Source organism: Phascolarctos cinereus, unplaced genomic scaffold (genome assembly GCF_003287225.1).
Source record: "Phascolarctos cinereus isolate Bilbo 61053 unplaced genomic scaffold, phaCin_HiC Scaffold_5;HRSCAF=322, whole genome shotgun sequence".
In the NCBI taxonomy this organism is placed as follows: domain Eukaryota; kingdom Metazoa; phylum Chordata; class Mammalia; order Diprotodontia; family Phascolarctidae; genus Phascolarctos; species Phascolarctos cinereus.
The window spans coordinates 137,856,875-137,879,043 of record NW_027555958.1 but is presented as its reverse complement, the minus strand read 5'-3'; the positions used below and the strand labels follow the sequence as shown (position 1 = coordinate 137,879,043).

Sequence of the window (22,169 nt, the reverse complement as noted above, 5' to 3'; positions counted from 1 at the left end):
AAGGAACTCCTTCTACTAATTCAGGTTGCCAATATCTCTGCTGTTTTTAGTCCTGTTGAGCTGTCTAGACACTGAGTGATTTACGGACTTGCTAAGGGTTATACAACCAGTATGTGTCAGTAGCAGGACTTGAACCAAGATCTTCCCCATTCAAGGCTAGCTCTCTATTTATTCATAGATGCCACCTCTAAAACAGGAAACGACAAGTGGAAAATAGAGGAATTGAAGAGGCTAAAACAGAGCACACAGGGAAATGGACCAGAAGCATGGCAGATTGTCGAAGAGTGCTTATTCAGAGGAACTGGCTGGAAACAAAATTGAACTTTCATCACTGTAAGCCAATCCTGAAGCAGCTGTGGTTTTCTCCAGAGGCTGCTTTGTTTTGGCTTCTAAGAGGAATCTTTGCTGATGAAAATTTGAATGAGCTTTTGCATTGTGTGAGTGTTTTTTAGATTTAACTCTGGTGCCTCGCAAATAAAAACTGCCTACTTCTAATTCTGTTTGTAAATCGAAGGGTGGCTTTTCATACAGAAGCAGCAAATGTCCTCTTTAGAAATAAGTATTTCTGGCCTTTTTACTCTTTTGTTTTAATTTTCATCTTGAGAGGAAAAGTCTTTGACTTGATCATTTTATATGTGGGTCACAGGTGAGATACCTCCACAGAGAAAAAAATTGTCGTGAAGTACAAAGAAAAGCAACATAATTATTTAAAGATGATAATTATGAGAATATACATGTCACAAATGGGAGAAGTTGAAAATTCTTTATGAAATATACATTGGGAGAAAATGACCTCAGAAGGACACCTTGTGAGAGATCATGGGTGGTGGGGAGGGAGGAGGGCTTGACAGGAATTCCAAGACCATATGTCCGTGTGTAGGCACAACACATACTTATTAGAGGGAAAAACAAACAAAATGAGAAAACAATGGCCTAAGAGCAAGAAAGGGGCATATAAGTCCTTTAGTTGTTGGATATGTTTTAGGCCACACCAGCTCATTCTCTGGCTAATCATCCTGGCAGAATTCTTTGGGCTTATTATAGCAAAACCTGTCTCAGATAGCAGGGTGGTTGATTACAATGACTGTAAACCCATGCATCCTGCTGTTTCCTGATCCCCTGATGGCTGTCTCCAGAGGGAGTTGGCCTTTGGAATCTGCAGGGGTTTGCAGGGGAACATGCTTACTCGGATGTCAGCATCCTCTGGTACAGATGCCTTGCGTTTCTATTTGCATTAGATGGGAGAATTCATGCAGGTGGATTTGAAAAGGCAATGCTCCTAGGTGGAGGAAAGGGATTTGATTTGCAGTTAATGAATGATGAATTTGCAAGGTGATAATGTATCATTAAGCTCATGCTAAGAGGGGAAGCTTCAGTAGAACATCACTCTACTCAGCCTGCCAGACAAAGTTGCCTTTAATTGAGAAATCTCATTTAAAAGGGAGCTTCACACCAGGTCAGAATACACACTGCCTAGGCAGCACATATAGAAGCAATTAGACTAAGTACTTTGACCCTGATGGGGATCTGCCTCCGATAGGATTTTAGTCTAAATTCTAACTCCAAAGCCAGGCAGTCATTAATTCTATTATTTCACTCTTTGCTCTTGAGGCAGGGATGGGTGGAAGCTATGTGCAAGATTGTGGAGGTCAAGGGCAAACCTGTACCCCTGCAAAAGAGCAATACCTCTCAGCAATGAGCTCATGAGTCATAAAGGATTTGGCACATTCCACAACAAAACTCCGGGGTTTCCACATTAAGCTATACTGCTTAGGAAAATTGGTTCCAGAAAATGTTAAATTCTGGGGGTGGAGCCAAGATGGCTGCTTAAAAGCAGTGACTTGCTTGAGCTCTCCCCCAAACCCCTCCAAATACCCATAAAAAATGGCTCTAAACAAATTCTAAAGCAGCAGAACCCACAAAAAGACAGAGTAAAACAAGTTTCCAGCCCAAGACAGCCTGGATGGTTGATTGGAAAGGCATATCACACAAGGTGGGTAGAAGAGCACAGCTCGGAGTGGGCACACAGGCTGCAGGGAACCTAGAGCAGGCCTCAGAGGACTGAATCACGGGCAGCTATGGCAGCTTTCAGACTCTTCAATCCACCAACGTCAAAGACAACTTAGAAGGTCAGTGGGAAAGTCTGTTTTTGTGGTGAGAGAAGAGCTAGGTCAGAGACAGTTCCAGAGCACGGGGCGGTGGCTGTGTCCTGAGCTTCTGGCTTACAGACTGAGGGCGAATCAAGTGCCTGATCAGAGGGGGACTGCAGGGATCTCTTTGCTGGTGCTGAGGCAGGAATCTCTTGTTTTGCCTGTGCTTGGATCTGGGTCACAGTTCTGGGTGGTGGTCCTGGCTTGAGGAGGAGCACTGGCATGGTGGAGATTGTAGTGGCAGTAGAGAGAAAACCCTCCTCACAGTTCCGAGAGAGAAAAGACTGCTTGTGGCCAGTCACTCAAAGACCAGAGCTCAGGCCAGGAAAAGAGTAACACCTCGACCCTTATCACACCACCTTGGAAAAACTGAAAATTTACAGGTCCCTAGAAGTATCTCTGAAAACAGCTATACAAACCCCCAAAGCTTGGGACAGTACATTCTCCACATTAGAAGCAGACTTTTACCTTAACAAAGAGCTTAAAACTCAAGTAGTTGGCTGGGATCATGAGCAAACCTCGCAAAAAGAGTCAGACTATATTGTCTTACTTTGGTGACAAAGATCAAAATATACAACCAGAAGAAGACAACAAAGTCAAAGCTCCTACATCCAAAGCCTCCAAGAAAAATATAAATCTTTCCCAGGCCTTGGAAGACCTCAAAAGGGATTTTTTAGAAGCAAGTAAGAGAAGTAGAGGAAAAACTGGAAAGAGAAATGAAAGTGATGCAAGAAAATCATGAAAAACAAGTCAACAGCTTGCTAAAGGAGACCCCCCAAAAATTGAAGAAAATAACACCTTAAAAAATAGCCTAACCCAAATGGCAAAAGAGGTCCAAAAAGCCAATGAGGAAAAGAATTCCCTAAAAAGCAAAATTGGCCAAATGGAAAAGGAAGTCCAAAAGATTACTGAAGAAAATACTTCCTTAAAAATTAGAATAGAGCAATTGGAAGATAGTGACTTTATGAGAAATCACGACACAGTAGAACAAATCCAAAAGAATGAAAAATTAGAAAACAATGTGAAATATCTCATTGGAAAAACAACTGACCTGCAAAATAGATCCAGGAGAGAGAATTTAAAAATTATTGGACTATCTGAAAGCCATGATCAAAAAAAAAGCCTAGACATCATCTTTCAAGAAATTATCAAGGAAAACTGCCCTGATATAGTAGAACCAGAGGGCAAAATAGAAATTGAAAGAATCCACAGATCTCCTCCTGAAAGAGATCCCCAAAGGAAAACTCCTAGGAATATTGTAGTCAAATTCCAGAGTTCCCAGGTCAAGGAGAAAATATTGCAAGCAGCCAGAAAGAAACAATTCAAGTATGGTAGAAACACAATCAGGATAACACAAGATTTAGCAGCTTCTACATTAAGGGACCAGAGGGCATGGAATATAATATTCTGGAGGGCAAAGGAGATAGGATTACAACCAAGAATCACCTACCCAGCAAAACTGAGTATAATCCTTCAGGGGAAAAAACGGTCATTCAGTGAAATAGAGGATTTTTCAAGCATTCTTGATGAAAAGAACAAAGCTGAATAGAAAATTTGACTTTCAAATATAAGACTCAAGTGGAACATGAAGAGGTACATGAAGAGAGATTGGAATGATACACCTTCTTTCTCAGACCAGGAAGTCAGAAGAACCCAGATCTCTCCTCTCTCTCTCATCAACTTCACCACTCATGGGAGTACAGGACATTGAGTAGTTGTTCTCCACCAAATGAGGAAAAAATTCCCTACAATTAGTCCATTGAGTCAAGAGCTGCAGACTATTTAAAGTAACATTTGTATAGCACTCTAAGGACTTGAGTGCCTTTGTATCATAGTGGACAGAGAGATAGCCTTGGGGCTAGGAAGAACTGAGTTCAACTCTTGCCTATGACACATATTGGTTGTGTGACTTTGGGCAAGTCATTTAACCTCAAAGTGCTCTAGGGTATTTCTCTAAGTCTTTAAGTTTCAAAAAAGGTACTGAACTATACTAGTAAGGGAGTTTCCTCATTTAGGTTTTCCTATACCAATAAAATCAGTGGTCCACTGTTGTCATTATTGTATAAATTGTTCTCCTTGTTCCATTCATTTCATTTTTCACTCATTTACAAAATCCTTTAAAATATTCATTTTTCATATTGATATTGTGAATAAATTGTTCTTCTAGTTCTGCTTACTTTAAAAAAAAAAAAAGAAAATTGGTTCCAGTGGGATCTTTTGTAGTGGCTAATTTCCCCATGAATAAATGTTTAAATCTTTTCTTTAAAAAAAAAAAAGCACCATAATGGAGAGGAAATGTTCTTAGTCAAAAGACCGGGATTCAGATCTCCACCCTACCACTTACAGATGGCCATCTTGGGCAAAACACCTAAGTTCTCTGAATCTTAGTCTCTCTATCTGTAAAAGAAATACTGAGTACTAAATTCAGGAGGTTTCCTGTATCTATTGAAAATTATAACTAATGTTAGCAATCAGGAATTTCCCTTCTCTAATCCATTTTAATAAAAAGAATTGCTATATCATCCAAATCTCCTGACCTTTCTGAAATGCCATTATCATCATATTGAGATGATCCCTGACCTGCTTTGTTCTGATACCCAGTCTTTTTTCTTCAGATCTAATTTGTATAATGCCAAACAAATTTATGTTCAATTAAGTGAATCCTGGATAGATGATTCAAGATTGAGGGTAGGTTTTTGCAGGACAAAAGCAATATTTGCAAACAATATTTAGTCATAGACTTTCTAGTGATGTGCATAGTAGTCCAGCTGGGTCACATAGCACCAAAAACTCCCTCAAAAGGAAAAAAAAAAGTGTGAATATATGTGTATTTATATAGATATATAATTCAAATATATATATCTACACATCACATGTCATATACATATATGTATTCATATAGACACTTATATACATGTTTGTGGAGAGAGAAGGGGAGAGAGGGAGAGACAGAGAGACAGAGATGGAGAGTGATAGAAACAGAGAGAGCTGATTGAGTTGTCTACAGAGATAGAATTATTAACTTTTTGCTGCGAAGGAGAATAGCTCTGATCTTTAATCCAGATTCAAAGGTCTAAAGCAAAGGTAGTTGAAAGGCTCAAGGACCCCATCCCACAGAAGCTCCACTCTGAATTCACATGGAATGAGTTGATCCTGGAGGAACCTGACACCAAAGAAGCAGAGGCTCTTATTCTTCTCTCTTTTTCTGGTTTGCTGTTTCCATCCTAGAGGAAACTCTCTCTAAAGCAAAGTTCTTAGGCCAAGCCGATACCTAGGGTCTCCCCAAAAGGTGGGTAACAGCATCTTTTCTAGAAAAGGTACTGAATATACAATGTCAATATAACATATAATACAGGCTGTTAATTCCCTCTCACACAGACAGCATTTAAAACACAAATGACTCAAAAGTACATATTAACAAATACAGAAAAATACATTTTTTTATAAAATCACTCTCATTATACTCTCCCAAAAAGTAAGAGCAAATTTATGGGATTACTGGACAGATATTTCACACTGGCTTTAAACTATTGTCTGAGGTACTCCCAAGATCCAGAACTCCTGGACCACCCAATAATGGTTTGGTCTTTCTTTAGTGCTCTGCTACAGAATCTCACATTGGGCAGTCAGAATCTGACTCCAGATTTCATGAATTCTCAAACTCCTGAAGTTACCACCAGAGCTGGAAACATCTCAGGAACTCTGGTAGTTTGCTTGTACCCAGGGAGGAAAACAAAATAGGTGAAATCAGCCAGACACTTGGACTCACCTGGCAAACACAAGTTGCCATTGAGAAGGAAGCAGAGAAATCCTCCGTTCATCTTTTTACCCTTTGCTGGAAGCCTAAGGAGAGAAAGGCTGGACAAAAAAAGCCAAGGCCCAAAGAGAGTGGGAAAGCACTAGGGAACTCCCACCTTACTTGATTGGCAGTTATTTCAACAAAATCTCCACCCCACTCTCACCAGTCAAAGAGACTCACACAGCTTAGAAAGTGAAAAACAAACCTGATTTTGATTCAGAGTTCAGCATTCTTTCCTCAATATCAGTAGTGTCAACATCAAATAAAAATGGGGACCACTAAACCATACATAAGGATTACTGTGATCCACATATTGGCTTAGTTTTTAAATGTAATATTAGCTATGTTTTATTGTATTTTTTATTTATTTTGTTAAATATTTTCCAACTACATTTGATTCTGGTTTGGGCAGCACTTGGGAGCTTTTGGGGCTGCATATGGCTCATAGGCTGTGTATTTGACACCTCTGCTCTCTACCATACTATCTGATTGTATTCTGAAGACCAGGGTATGTCTTCCTTTATAATTCTCACCTTGCAAATAAGAAAAGCTGAAAAACATTGCAAGTTATTGAATTTGCTGTACCAAGATGAGGTCTTCACCTAGGCCCTAGTTTACCCAAAAGCAGAGTCCTATAATACACATAGGGCAAAGGGATGCCATATGTCTATCTAGTTTTCAGCATATCAGGAATTCAAGTTCATCTTATAGAAATCCTTGCCATGGAATGTGAACTTTACTCTTGTCTTTGTGTCTTCAACACTAAAGTAACGCTTTGATCATATTAGTTTTATTTAATTAAATTGAAATGCTGACACTTTGTCATTTCTTTTTCCTTTGGTAGAGTTCCTCCATTACAATTTTTTTGGTTTTCTTCTTCTCCATTTGAAATGACTTCTCTTTCAATATCCAGGACCAGAGCACCCTTGCCTTCTCTCTGTCCACCAAACTTATCAGTATATCCTCTCAGGCCCCATTAGGGGACCAGAACTGATAACAGGACTAGGCAAATTAGGAAAATAATGTGGTTATCTGGATAAGGCAAAAATTTTGTGATGGATGCCACATGTCTGTTTTGTGTCTCTTTCTAACAAATGGTAGATTCCTAGCTAGATTATCATAGAACACTTTGGAAGAGGCAGATGACAGAACACTGGTTTGGAGTAAGAGGATTTACGTTCAAATACTGCCTTTATCATTTACTACCTGAATGACTTTGTCAAGTCATTTAACTTCTCTAGGCCCCAGTATTCTCAGTTGTAAATGAGAGGGTTGAACTATAATAGACATCTACGGTCCATTCCAGATCTAAATCTATGCTTCTGTGAAAAGCATAGGGGTTGAGTTGGAATGACTCTCAGAAGTCTTCTAGGCCAAAGCCAAAGCTTGGCTACCTTTATCCACACCTTTTAAACCACTTCCTGCCTCACACTCAGCTTTTTTATCTCCTCCAGATGGGTTTCTTAGCTGATGTTAAGAATTTCAGGCACCATTGTCAGGTGGAGCAATCACTTGGACCAAGTAAGACTTTGTTATTCTGCTCCTGTAGGGATCTTGTGCCTCACTAGCTCTGTCTCAGACTGTGTAAGAGAAATCTCTGCCACAAAAACTAGCCCAAATCATAATTGTGGTCTCAAAAGCAAGATCCTTGAAACTAACCAGCGCATTTCACATATGGCAAAATGTGATTGTAAAATCATCCAAAACTGCATCATATGGTAAAAAAAAGAAACTCTTCATTTCTGAGTCCATAGACCTTAGTCATGAATGACGTTTCTCCCCACTTAACAGTATTTTTTCCCAATTACATGTAAAGATAGTTTTCAACATTCACTTTTATAAGATTTTAAGTTCCAATTTTTTTTCTCCCTCCCTCCTTCTTTACCCCTTTCCCCAAGCCAGCGTGCAATCTGATACAGGCTATACATGTGCAATCATACTAAACATGTTTCCACATTAGTCATGTTGTGAAAAAAGGGAAAAAAATAAAAGAAAGAAAAAAATAAAAAAGAGAAAATCATACGCTTCAATCTGCATTCAGACTCCATAGTTCTTTCTCTGGATGTACATAGCATTTTCCATCATAAGTCTTTTGGAATTGTCTTAGATCATTGCATTGTTGAGAAGAGCTAAGTCTATTGGTCATTGCACAATGTTGCTGTTACTGTGTACAGTGTTCTACTGGTTCTATTCACTTCATTCAGAGTCAGTCTGAATTCATGTAAGTCTTTCCAGGTTTTTCCAAAACCTGCCTACTCATCATTTTTATAGCACAATAGTATTCCATCACATTCATATACCATACTTTGTTCAGCCATTTCCCAGTTGATGAGCATCTCCTCCATTTCCAGTTCTTTGCAACTACAAAAAGAACTTCATTAAATATTTTGTACATGTGGGTACTTTCCCTTTTTGTATTATTTCTTTAGGATACAGACCTAATAGTGGTATTGCTGGATCAAAGGGTATGAACAGTTTTATGGCCCTTTGAGCATAGTTCCAAATTGCTCTCCAGAATGGTTGGATCAGTTCACAACTCCACCAACAATGCATTAGTATTCCAATTTCCTCACATCTTCTCCAACATTTATCATTTTCCTGTTTTGTCATATTAGTCAATCTGATAGGTATGAGGTGGTACTTCAGAGTTGTTTTAATTTATATTTCTCTAATCAATAGTGATTTACAGCATTTTTCATATGACTATAGATACCTTCAATTTCTTTGTCTGAAAATTGTCTGCTAACAATTTATCAGTTGGGGAATGGCTTATATTCTTATACATTTGACTTACTTCTCCATATATTATAGAAATATGAAGCCTTTATCAGAGACCCTGGCTATAAAAATAATGTTTCCCAGCTTTCTGATTTTCTTCTAATCTTGGTTGCGTTGGTTTTGTTTGTGCAAATCTTTTTTAATTTAATGTAATTAAGTCATGTCATTTTAAATATTGGCACCTTATTCAAGAAAATCCGTCCATGACCATCATGATTTGGATTTGAGCATTTCTTGACTACAAGGACTCTATCTCCTGATTCGCTCTGTTTTCACCGGCTCTTCTATGTCTGGAACACTATTTCTCTTCTCTTCTGCCTTCTGATGTCCCTGGCTTCCTTCAAGAACCACCTCAAATTCCATTTTCATCAAGAGGCCTTTCCCAGTCCTCTTCCACTCTCACTCCCACTCCCACTCCCACTTTTAGTGACTTTCCTTTGAGATTATTTCCCATGTACACTATATATATGTTGTGTATATATATCTTGTTTCTATATAGTTCTTTGTATATTGCCTCCCCCCAAAAGAATATGAATTCCTTGAAGGCAGGGATTGTATTTTCTACCTTTCTTTATATCCTCAGTTCTTAAGATGGTGCCTTATGCATATTAAGTGCTTAATAAATGCTTGTTAACTGACTGACATGAATCTATGTTTACGTTGATCTGAGGAATGTCTAGCATGGAAACTAGCTCCACTAATGTAAAGCAGTAACTCTGCATTGGGACAACTTAGATGTTAAGTTACCAGTTAAATGACTTGCTCAGGATCACACAGCTAGTACATGCCAGAGGCAAGGCTTGAACTCAGGTGCTGGTTCCAGGTCCAACCTAGTATCCAAACCCCTTCCCACAACAGACCCAGCATAATTCCACATTGCCAGAGCCCATGACTAGACACCAACAAGCCAATGTGGGACCCCTTCCCAGTTGCCCCTAGACAACTTTCTCTTGATATTATCACAAGGATCTCCCCTTCCCAATGGTGGTGGGCATTGGCCTTCCCATCTTCCCTTTAGCTAAGCTCTCCTATGTGTTAGTTATTTAGTTAGAATGTGAGCTTTTTGAGGACAAGAACTTTCTCACTTCTCTAATCATATTCCCAGAACTTAGCACATAGTAAGTCCTTAAATGCCTTTCCGTTCCATTCCACTACATTATGCTGCCTTTCTCGAAAACAGTGAGTCAAACATAGATAGAACCATTATACACATACATAACGCATTATTGGTAGAAATGGTCCTTATAATATGTCATCTGTTTAGACTACTGAAACATCCTCCTAACTTGACTCCCTGTCTTTACTCTTTCATCCCTTCAAACTATTTTATAAACCATTGCCAGAGGCATTTTTTAAATGCATAACTTTCATCATGCCATTTTGCTGCTCAAAAATTTCCATAGCTCCCTATTATCATGCAAATAATCTCAGCCCTAACCTTAGCCTAGCTTTCAAGGCTCTCTATGACCTCATCCCAATCTCCTTTTCCTATCTTATTCCTTCATTGCTCCCCTTAACCCAGCCCATGACCTAGAGAGACTGGACCACTTGCCATTCCCCAAACTTAAGCATACACTTCTTTGTCTGCACCCTGTTTGCTCTGCTTAGAATGTCCTCCTTCCTCCCATCACCACCTATTAAAACTTTGTCCATCTTTTAAGACCCAGTCTAAATGCTACCTCCTCTATTTTGCCTAGTTACCCACCATGAAACTGGGGCCTACCCAGGCATTTTGTCATCTTCCCTGACACCTACATATACCCCCACCTTCTGCTTTCTACCTCTTGCTCAGGGAATATTAACAAAATCAATGCTACAGCTTTTATTATTAAGGGTATGACTATTGCCTCTGACCTATGTCTCCACTCACAATCCCTGTTGCTCCCCAAACCAAAACTTGTTAGCGAGGCTACTACTCTTCTGAATGTTCCAACTCCCTACCAAAATTTAATTTTCTTAATCCAAGCACTGTTGCATTTTTGTATTTGTATCCCCAGTGCCTAGTACAACACCTGACAGATAAAATATGTTTAATAAAATTTTTGTTGTTCGGTTGTTTCAATCATGTCTGACTCTGTGTGACCCCTTGTGGAGTTTTTTTTGGAAAAGATAATGAAGTGGTATGCCATTTCCTTTTCCAGCTCATTTTATCGACGAGGAAACTGAGACAAACAGAGTTAAGTGACTTGCCCAAGTTCACACAGCTAGTAAGTGTACAAGACCAGCTTTGAACTCAGGAAGATGAGTCTTCCTGACTCTAGGCCTTGTATTCTATCCACTGTGCCACCTAGCTTAATAAATACTTTTTCATTAATTCATTCATTCATGAATTTGTTATTTCATTTATATCATCTATGAAATCTTCCTTGAATCTCATAGTTGAAAGTAATCTTTCCTTCCTCTGTGCTTCCACAGTTTTGATAACACTTTTAGTATAGGAATTATTATATTCCATTTTCTAGGCTAGACATATGTGAGAGTCCTCTTTCTCTCTTGGAATGTAACCTCCTAGAGGATCTGGTAGAACAGAAACAGGAGTGGATTTAGGGTCCTGGAACTTATATTCAAATCCTGACTTTTATACCCACTGTGTTTGTGTGTGTGTCTACATGTCTGTGTGTGTGTATATGTGTAACCTTAAGCAACTTATAACTTTCCTAAGCCTCAGTTTCCTCATCTGTGAAATGAAGGGATGAACCATAAGATTTCTTTCCACTATAAATCCTATAATCCTATGCCTTATTCATCCTTCTATCTAGTTTAGTGGCTAATACAGTGCCTGTAGGTGTTTTCCTGCTTTTATAAGTAAGTGCTCAGCAAATGTGATTTAATTTGAATTGAATTGACTTAAAGAAAACTGTCCTGGGTCTGGTTCTCCAGTATGTTTTCCCCAGACCAAAAAAAGATGAATTTGCCCAAGAGAGGAACAATCACTGAGGTGCAGAGTGATTTAAATGGCTTCAGGAAGGGCAGGAAATGGGTCTGTTCAGCTTGGAGAATATAAAAATTTTTCTTTGAACTAGAAAGAGAATTAGTCTATTCAGTCAAAGGTGGGAGCTTGACGGGTCTTCATTTTGCATCACACAGGTGTACTTACTACCCTCATCCATAGGAGAGGTTGAGGTTTTGTTAATATAACTTATAAAGTTTTAGCCTACCTGAAATGCAATAACTCTTGGTATGTTTCTAATAGCAGATTCTCCAGGTGATTTATGAAGTTGATAAATATTATTATGGATGGTTCTTTTATGGTACAGATTGATTTATATAATTAAAAGATCAGGTGCTTCTTTGCTATAAAGCAACAATAAAAGCAGGATAGTGGGAGAGACAGACAGAGACAGAGAGAGAGAAACAGAGACAGAGAGGAAATATAGTGAGGAGAAAGGAGAGAGACAGAAACAGAGTGACCCAGATTCAGAGACAGAGACAAAGATACACAGAGATATAGGGGGAGATAGGGGAGAGGAGGGAAAGAAAGGAAGAGAGAGAAAGACAGAGAGTCAGAGAGAGACAGAGAGATGTAGCATAATGGTAAAATATGCAATTATTTTCTGTAGTACGGTTCAAAGGCCAATGAATTTTTTTAAAAATCTCTCCATCTTTAGCTTTTCTACTTTTCTTTTAGAATATTGTTCTACTTTTTAAATTCAATTGTTTGTCATGGGAGGGGGAGGGAGGGCCAGCTGAAGAGTGGTCACAGATCAATGTATGTATTTAATGGCCTGTTTTTATTTGAAATTGCAGGCAGGTGAGAGGGCAGCTCTTGATCATCAGTATCTGTGAGTACTTGCACTGAGCCTCGTGTCTTCCAACACTTGAGCTCTCTTGCAGATACTCATATATTCAGTTCCAACCCATTGATCTGAACTGCTTTCAGCCTGATCCAAGCAGATACATGCATAAATAGGTATTTGAAAGTAAAGGAGCTAGGGAAGATGAGTGAAGAAGTGTCATCACAGCCTGCCAAAGATTTAGAAACAAATGAATGTTGGAGTGTTTCCTTGTCCATATGTTGCCCTCCTCCCTAGTACTTGTCAAAACGATTGGAAGTAGTGATATGGCATTAAAGCTCAAAGAAGATCCAGACACGTGATGGACTGAAGCACAGAATTAGTCAGACCTTATGATTTTCCACAGCTACCCGCAACAGCTCATCTTTCATGTGCCAGCAAGCCGAATCAAGCAAGGTTTTTCTGTTATTGCTGTTGTTGTTTTCCTTCTCAATAGTGTTCAAATATATTCCTTGAGCTCACCAGGTCTTTCTGGAAACTTTAAACCCTTGCTTAAGCCTCACCATGGTCTCCAGTATCTAGTGAGAAGTATCATTTCCCTCTGAGTGAAGTACTCAGCTGCAGAGGAGTTCATGCCTCCCCTTCCTTCTAATGTACCCCATTGGGTATTAATAGTGTTCAGATTTATTTTCCATAATTTAGAGGTTGCCTTATAAAATATTAAAATGCTTATTAATGCTTGGGAAAGTGGCTGAGACACTAATATATATTGCAGGCAGCACACTGCTGATGTTCAGCCGCATACTAATTACCTACACATTCAAAGATACCCAAATTAGTTGCTGTTTTCATTGCTCAGACAGGGAAAGAAAGAATAAGAAAAAAAAACAGGCACATACTTTACAGACCTTAGGAGTAAACCCTCCTATTTATCTGGAGCTAGAGTCATATGACCTATAAATATAGAAAATTAATAGTGCTAGTAGGGAATAAGGAGGCCACGTTTATGGCCCTTCCTCAGGTAACTGGAATGTAGAGAATTCCTAGTCTTCAGTCACCAAATAAAATAGTAATAAGAATGATGAATCTGGCTTACCTTTGGTAGCCCATGGGCTCATTTTCTCCAGCCGTTCTAATGGATTTACACTGTCGTCTTTCAACTTTATTACCTGACTCTCACATCACAAATAGCATGTGTTTGCCAGAAGGTGGCCTGATTTGGATGTACTCTATGGTAATAAATTTGTATTCTTAATCTGCAGGACTCCAATGAATCTGTGACTGTATTAATGGGGTATCCATACAAAGATCCAAGTTGTGTTCCATCTGTGCCTGCCTGTTCTAAGTGACTCTTGTCAAGGCCTTTTTGGAATTGAGTCCCAGGGAGTCCACGATACATGCCTTTTTCTCATTCTTTTGACATAATTTGGATATCACTGGAGCATGTATAGTCTTCACTGGGCAATAGGACACTGGAAATTTAATGTTTTAAAGGTATAAAACAGATTACCTTGTATTCACAAGTTACAGGTTGTTAGACCCCAGAGGGACTTAGAGGTCTGTGATCACAGTGACCTCTATGATTTCTAGGTTGTTGTTGTTCAGTCATTTTTCATCATGTTTGCCTCTTTGTGACCCCATTTGGGGTTTTCGTGGCAGAAATACTGGAGTGTTTCAGCATTTCCTTCTCCAGCTCATTTTACAGGTGAGGAGACTGAGGCAAACAGTGTTAAGTGACTTGTCCACGCTCATACAGCTAGTAAGTGTTTAAGGCTACATTTAAACTCAGGAAGATGAGACTTCCTAACTCCAAGCCTGGCATTTTATCCACTAGGCCACTTAGCTGCCCTAGGTACCCAATCCAATTTACCCATTTTTATACACAAGGAAACAAAAGCCAGGAGAGGAGAAATAAGATCTCACAGTTAGTAAGTCAGGGCTAGAAATTCAGTCTTCTGACCTCCAGTCCTGTAATTTTACATTTCATTAGCCTAATAGTCTACCCAACAGAGCAAAACACTCAACAGAAGAAAATTATTTCACATGACGTGATAATATTCAATTCAATAAACATTTATTAAGCACCTACTGTATGCTAGACATTATGCTAATGCTGGGGATACAAAAAGAGGCAAAAGATTGTCCTTGCCCTCAAGAAGCTTAAAATCTGATGGAGGAGACAACATGCAAACAAATATACACAAAGCAAGCTATACATAGGGTAAATAAGACATAGTTAACAGAGGGAAGGCACTGGAATTGAAAGGGCTTGGAGAAGGCTTTCTGTAGGAGATGAGATTTTAGTTAGGACTTAAAGGGAGCCAGGGAAGTCAATAGTTATAGTAAATGAGGGAGAGCATTCCTAGGTTGAGAGAGAGCCAGAGAGAATGCTCAGAACCAAGAAATAAAATAAATGTATTGTTCATGGAATAGGCAAGAGATCAGTGTCATCGGATTGAAGAGTATGTTTCAGTGAGTAAAGTGTAAGAAGAGTGAAAAGGTAGCAGGGGCTAGATAGGGGTGGGGAACCTGCAGCTTCAAGGCCACATGTGGCCCTCTAGGTCCTCAAGTGCAACCTTTTGACTGTCCCCCAAACTTCACAGAACAAATAAAAGAATTTGTTGGGGCAGCTAGGTGGTACAGTGGATAGAGCACCAGTCCTGGAGTTGGGAGGACCTAAGTTCAAATCCAGTCTCAGACCAGATACTTGACACTTACTAGCTGTGTGACCCTGGGCAAGTCACTTAACCCCAATTGCCTCACAAAAAAAAAAAAACCACAATAAATAAAAGGACTTGTTCTGTAAAACTTAGACTCAGTCAAAAAGCTGCACCCAAAAGTATTGGGTATTCTAAAACAGGGCAATGCCCCCCCAAAGCCTTGTGCTGCACCATTCCCACAGTAGGCTACATTCAAAGTCTTGGCACTAATAGTGTCATTATCCATGTGTCAGTGTGGCTAACAACACCATATGGTCAATAGTCCTCTTCCCACTGAGCTCCCCTCTTAAGGTCTCCAAGAGCAGGGACCATGCCCTCATACAATTATTGTATATTAAGTATTTAGTAGTTCAAAATAGGACAGAGTGTTTTGTATAAAACACTTAAGAAACTTTTTTTCTCAAGTTTATTGAATTTAACAAAATAATGTTTGTGAAAATTCTCCTTCCTCTCAACCTACAAACAAGTTCAGTGTTCCACAAGCTGAAAAAACTTTCCCTTGACTGCTTCGCCACAAGTGATCATCCTATTTTGCCATTTTTCTCACTGCTAAATATTTAGAAAAAGACCTCTACATTCGCTGTGCCTGAGGACTAGTAATTTTACTTCACTACCATGATGTAAAATGGAATGGAACACCACAAGTTATCCAAATGAAGAACGGAGACTGGGGGAGGAAATGGAAGGACTTAAGCTCTGAAGGCAGTTTCCCTCTGTCTTCTCATCACTCAAGCTTACACACAGCTTTGAGAGAAAGAATTTTGCTTGGATACATGTCATGTTATCCTCCGTGCCCCCACAAGACAATATAAGCTCATTTATGGCAGAGGTTATATCCTTTTTTTATTTTATATTTCCAGAATTTGCATTGTGCCCAAGCAGGTGCTTCAGAAATTTTTTTACTTAATTGAATTAATTTGTATTGAGCCAAATTGAATTGTATTGGATTGAACCCTGTGGTTTTCCTGTTTAGAAATCTGCAGTGAAGATTTCTCATTGCATTAAATCCAAAACTCTTTGATGGCTTTCAAGGCTTCTCCCCAAAATACACCCATAGTTGGTATCTACACTGAATTTTTAGAGAGACTTTCCGTCTTCATAAAACATGGTAAGTACTGTTGGGCGCTGTTTACCCTGTCTTTTAATGTTCGAATCCGTTAAGATGTGTTTGTGTTTATGTGTCATTGTCCAGAACACATAGCTATAATACTTTTGTTTAAAGTGGCATTAGGTAAGAAAATTACAGCCTAAGAAAATGCCCTGTGGCTAGATAGAAACTAGTTGAAATGAATGGATAGCACGTGAAGTGAATAACTCAGTATTGGTTTTTATTTGGTCATTTTCAGTCACGTTCAACTCTTCATGACCCATTTGAGGTTTTCTTAGCAAAGATATTGGAGTACTTTGCCATTTCCTTCTCCAGCTAGTTTTACAGATGAGGAAACTAAGGCAGAGTTAAGCGACTTGCTTAGGGTCACACAGCTTATAAGTGTCTAAGATCAAATTTGAACTCAGAAAGATGAATCTCTGACGACTCTAGGCCTGGTACTCTATCCACTGTGCCACCTAACTCTCCCAATACTGGTTAGGTGGACAGAATCACTACATAGTTTTTCCACATGTAAGAATACATTCTTTCTAATGACTGTGTATTACTATTACCATTGATGGAAGTTTTATGAATGTAGATTATAAGAACGCATTATCTGATAGCCATAAGAAATTCCTTTTCACTCCTTCAACTGAGCCTTAAATATTTCAAGGTGTGAAATCTGCTATGTGTATTGGCATATTTTTGGATTGTTGACCCCAGAGGATTATTATTTTTATGATGTACACTAAGGATTTGTTTTGGAGATTCGAAGGGAGGGGGCAGCTTTCCCCTTTTAAGCCCTGAGGTTTTTAACAAAACTAAAGGGTAAACAAGATGAAGAAACAGGAAATTTCATTCTCGGTTTTTTCTCATTTGTGCAGTTTCTCCCCCACCCACCCACCCTTTCCCTGAATATTTGTTAGAGAAGCACTGCCCCCTACTGTAGACATTTCTGTCACACACTAAAATAAAGGAAAATCTTGAATCACAGGATTGAGAACTGGAAAGAACCTTAAAAAACCATTTTATCTCTCATTTTACATACGAGGAAAATGAAACCTAGGGAAATTAAGTGATTTGCCAAAGGATGTGCTGATGAGGATTATCAGTCTGGCTAAATTCTGGCTAAGTAAGCTAAATTTCAGTTAAGAAAAAAAATGTTCATTTATTCTATTCTTATTTATTCACAAGCTTGCCTCCCATCCCCACAAGCTACCTCAGTGAATTAAAAAGCATGTAGTCAGAGATTTTTGCATAAAGATCTTAGCATAGCATATTACTTCTGTGATAGGCAATACAATTATGGAATAACAACATTACAGAAATTAGAATTGTAACAATCCTTAAAGATCATCTACTTCAACGCCAGCGTTGTGCAGATGAAGAAACTGAGGAGTCCCAGAGAGGTGAAGCAATTTGCTTGAGGTCACACAGAAAGTTTGTGGAAGAGGCAAGTTTCCTGACTCTCATTTCAATGATTTTTCTGTTATATAATACACTTGCCTCCAGAAGATTGTTCACTGGATTGGGATTAACCAATTGTTTTGGTTAAATGCAGATACAACCTTAAGATGTTAAAACTGATTCCCTTAAGGAAGAAGAGACAGTTTAGCTTGAATAAGATTCCAGACAACAAGGTTAGTTAGAGAGAAAGTGTGAGGATAGCATCTACCACTACAGCTCAAGAGTGGAGAAACCTGAAAAGGAAACATACCCCGGTAGTTCAGTCTCTTTTTTTTTTCAGTTGTGTCCAACTCTGTGACCCCATTTGGAGTTTTCTTGGCAGAGATACTGAAGTGCTTTGCCATTTCTTTCTCTAGCTAATTTTACAGGTAAGGAACTGAAGCAAACAGAGTTAAGTGCCTTGCCAAGGATCACACAGCTAGTAAGTGTCTGAGGCCAGATTTGAACTCAGGAAGATGAATCTCTGATGACTCCAGGCCTGGTACTCTATGCACTGTGCAACCTAGGCCCCTGGTGGAACCTAATATAAATGACCACAGAGGAGGCACTTGAAATATTCTCTTATGGTAGGACAAAATGGGATAAAAGTATAGGAACCAAGTTGTCAATAAAATGGCTTTTGCAGCCTGAAACCTTTTTTTGAAAAGCAGGTAGGGTATAACTTCCACACACAATTTACAGCCTATTATGCCATTGGGGAAAAAAAATTAAGGCATTAAGAGTTAAGTGACTTGTCTAGAGTCACCCACCTGGTATCTAAGGCTGGATTTGAACTCAGGTCCTTTGTATTCCAGGGCTGGTGCTCTATTCATTGCTTCACCTCGATGCCCCCACTGAGATGTTTATTATTCATAAGAGCTAACATTTATAAGGTATTTAAGGTTTACAGAGCACTTTACAAATATTAGCTCATTTTTACCTTCACAACAACCCTGGGGTGTATTATTCACATTTTACAGATGAAGAAAATGAGGCATAGAGAGGTTAAATAACTCGCCCAGGGTTACATAGCTAGAAAATGAGGCTAGATTTGAATTCAAGTCTTCCCACCTTAAGGTCTAGCACTCTAACCACTAGACCTCCTAGCTGCCATTAGGAATACTTTGAACATTTAGAACAGTTACTCATGGGGCAGCTAGGTGGTACAGTGGATAAAGCTCCAGCCTTGGAGTCAGGAGGACCTGAGTTCAAATCCGACCTCAAACACTTGACACTTACTAGCTGTGTGACCTTGGGCAAGTCATTTAAACCTCATTGCCTCGCCAAAAAAGCAAAACAAAAACAAAAAACAGTTACTCAGGTATGACTGGGTGAAAATAGTGAATGGACCAAGGAAACAATTCTTTCAAAATTTTAAACAAGGCAGCCTGAAAGAAAGAATTGATTTTCTTCCATCTGAAAGAACTGTCATACAGTTAGGGCACGTTAATCCAGGCATGCACATAGCTAAGTCCACTATCAACAAAGGGAAAAACCACAAGAGACAACAGATTTTGTAGGTGATTTTAGCTTAATTTTGGTGAGAAAGTTATTGGGTCTTGAAGATAGTGAAGATAATTTCTTCTCTCTGGGCAGGTAATCTTCAGCACAGCTTGCATTCATCATTGAGTTCAGATGCAATTGATGGTTAGGTAGTTCATTCAAACCCAGTAAGTATCTAGCCAGCAATACAACTACATCTCCTCTCCCTTGTGTTCTATTCCTGTAGTTTAATCTTTTGATGTGGAGAGGGATAAGGTATAGTAGATTTCTTGGCCTTGGAGCCCAGAAAATTTGGGTTCAAATTATTTTTAAAAATAATTTTTTAAAATTTAATTTAATTTCTAATTTATGGAATAAAACAAGCATTTCTATCACATAGTACAATAAAAAGATGATTGCATATGAAACTGTAAATCTATTATGCACATTCCTTTTAAATATACAACAAAATTATCATGTAAATTTATTTTTTTCTTCCCTTGTGTTCTCTCCCCCATTTAGAAACTGAACATTTTTTGCTCAATTGGTAGCATATAAACTAAAATTGGAAATATACAGAGAATATTAGTATGGCCCCTCGGTAAAGGTCAATGAACACATTTGTAAAGTATTTGATTTATTTTATAAAAACAAATTGAAAGAAAAAGAGAGAAATTACCTTTGAAATCTATGGATAGGGAAGGAGGGAATGAACATTTATTAAGCACCTACTATGCTAAACATAGTCACTGTGCTAAACACTTTATATTGTTTTATTTGATCTTTATAATTCTGTACAGTAAGAGCTATAATAATCCCTCCTTCAGTTGAGGAAACTGAAGCATACAACAGTTAGTAAATGCCTAAAGATGGATTTAAGCTTCAGTCTTCCTGATTTCAGCTCCAGAACTCTATCCAATGAGCTGACTAGATGCCATATCTCTGCACAGGTGAAGAGTCTATGACCAAATAAAAGATGAAGATGATCACAGAAGATGAAATAGAAATTTTTGATTACATAAAATTTGAAAGGTTTTTCATAAACAAATCCAATATGGCTAAGATTAGAAGAGAAATAAGGAGTGGGGATCTTTGCAGCAAGTTTCTCTGATAAAGGTCTAATTCCCAAGATATATAAGGAATTGATTCAAATTTACAAGAATAACAGCCATTTACCAGTGTCAGTTTCCTTATCTATAACATGAGTAATTGGATTAAATGACCTCTAAGGGCCCTTTTGGCTCTATTTCTTTGTCTGTGTTCTCAAAGATCTAAAGTGTATCACAGAGACCATCTAGTTCAAGGGTTCTTAACGAGACGTCTGTGAATTTTTAAACAATATTTTCATAGCTGTATTTCAACACAATGGTTCCTTTGTAATCCTCTGTATTTTATTTTATGTGCTTAAAACCTTATTTTGGAAGGGTCCTTCTTAGAGGCTTACCAGACTAAGTGAATGAATAAAGCATATATTAACTGATGGGGCGCTTGGGTGCTTATGTTTGGGTGCTTGCACTTGGACCCCAATTTCTCCCTAACCTCAAAAACATTATTCCTGAAGGTTTCTCCCCAGCCCAAGGACACTGTGCCTAGCAATTACTCATGAGTGGACCCCAGCAAGACCCTTATCTCTTTCCCTGGTGCAGTTCCGAACAGCACCTGAACGAATTATTAGTTTGAACTGGCTTTGCACTGGGTCATAAAGACATTTTTACCCACTGGACTATCTCCTACCCCCTCCCTCATTATCCACATCCTGGACTCCTCATTATTTGTATTCTAGACTTAAGACATATGTATACTCCCTACATCTATCTTGTCAAACAAGACATTGATTGGTGGCAGAACTTAGTGACATAGCAGGCCTAAAACCACACCTCCATGTGGCCCCCCCTTGTGGGCTTTTCCTAGTAAACTCTAGGTAAAACGCCTGCACAGTAGATACAAGAAGTGCCTATTCTTTTAAGAACTGACCACTCCTTAAACACTTCCTAATCCCACCCTGAAACACCTAGTTAGCATATTTGGCACATGTTTTATTGTATTTTATCCTATATAAACTTTAACTGTACCCCTTTAAGATTGCAGAATCCTTGCCTGCTGAAAAGTGTAATAATAAACTTTTCCTCTGGCTGGAAGATTTGAGTTAAATTCATTCAGGCAGGGCCTGGTGCGATCTTGGGGTATCCCCCAGGAGCACCCCAAAGTCCTAGACCTCTTCATTAACCACTAAATATGTGCACAAAGCACTGGAGATACAAAGCACTTTGGAGATTGCCCAAGGGGCCCATTATACAAAAAGGTTAAAATTTCTATTATCAGAAATACAATCAATTTTTCTAATTTCTCCATTTTACCTTGAGAAAAATGAGATCATAAAAATTAGGTGACTTACCTAGGAGCACACAGTAAAAAGCAGAGCTGGGATCTGAAACCAAGTTTTCTGATTATTGAACCAAAGCTATTCTTTCAGCTGACTCTTTTTTTTTAACTGTCTTGTTCTTAATTTTCATTTATTTATTTATTTGCTTGCTTGTTTATTTATTTATTCATTCATTCATTCATTCATTCATTCATTCATTCATTCATTCATCATTATAGGCAATCAGGGTTAAGTGATTTGCAGCTAGTAAGTGTCTGGGGCCAGATTTGGACTTGGGTGCTCCTGACTCCAGGGCTATGCTCTATCCACTGCACCCCCTATGTGCCCCCCTTTTTGTTGGAGGCAATTGGCGTTGAGTCAACTAACTCTTAAGACAAGAACCTGGCCTTTTAAAACACAGCCCAGCAAAAGGCCTACCACCTTGCATTGGTACTACTTTCCTTTAGTTCTGGTTCTATCACAGATAGCTATTTTAGTCTCATCCCAAGTACTAGCACACCCCATAATGGATTTATTCTTTCTCTTCTCCTAAAGATAGGAGAAAGCTCTCAGATCAGTGGGAGTGCTAGTTAATTCCAGTTGGCAGA

The 22,169-nt window shown here is 38.7% G+C and overlaps 1 non-coding gene across 1 annotated transcript; it reads left to right on the top strand.

The window, feature by feature from the left end:
- Positions 1-19,735: 19,735 nt before the first annotated feature.
- Positions 19,736-19,842, top strand: LOC144458052 (U6 spliceosomal RNA). Its single transcript, XR_013487607.1, has one exon. It is a non-coding gene; the product is annotated as a U6 spliceosomal RNA (small nuclear RNA).
- Positions 19,843-22,169: the final 2,327 nt, after the last annotated feature.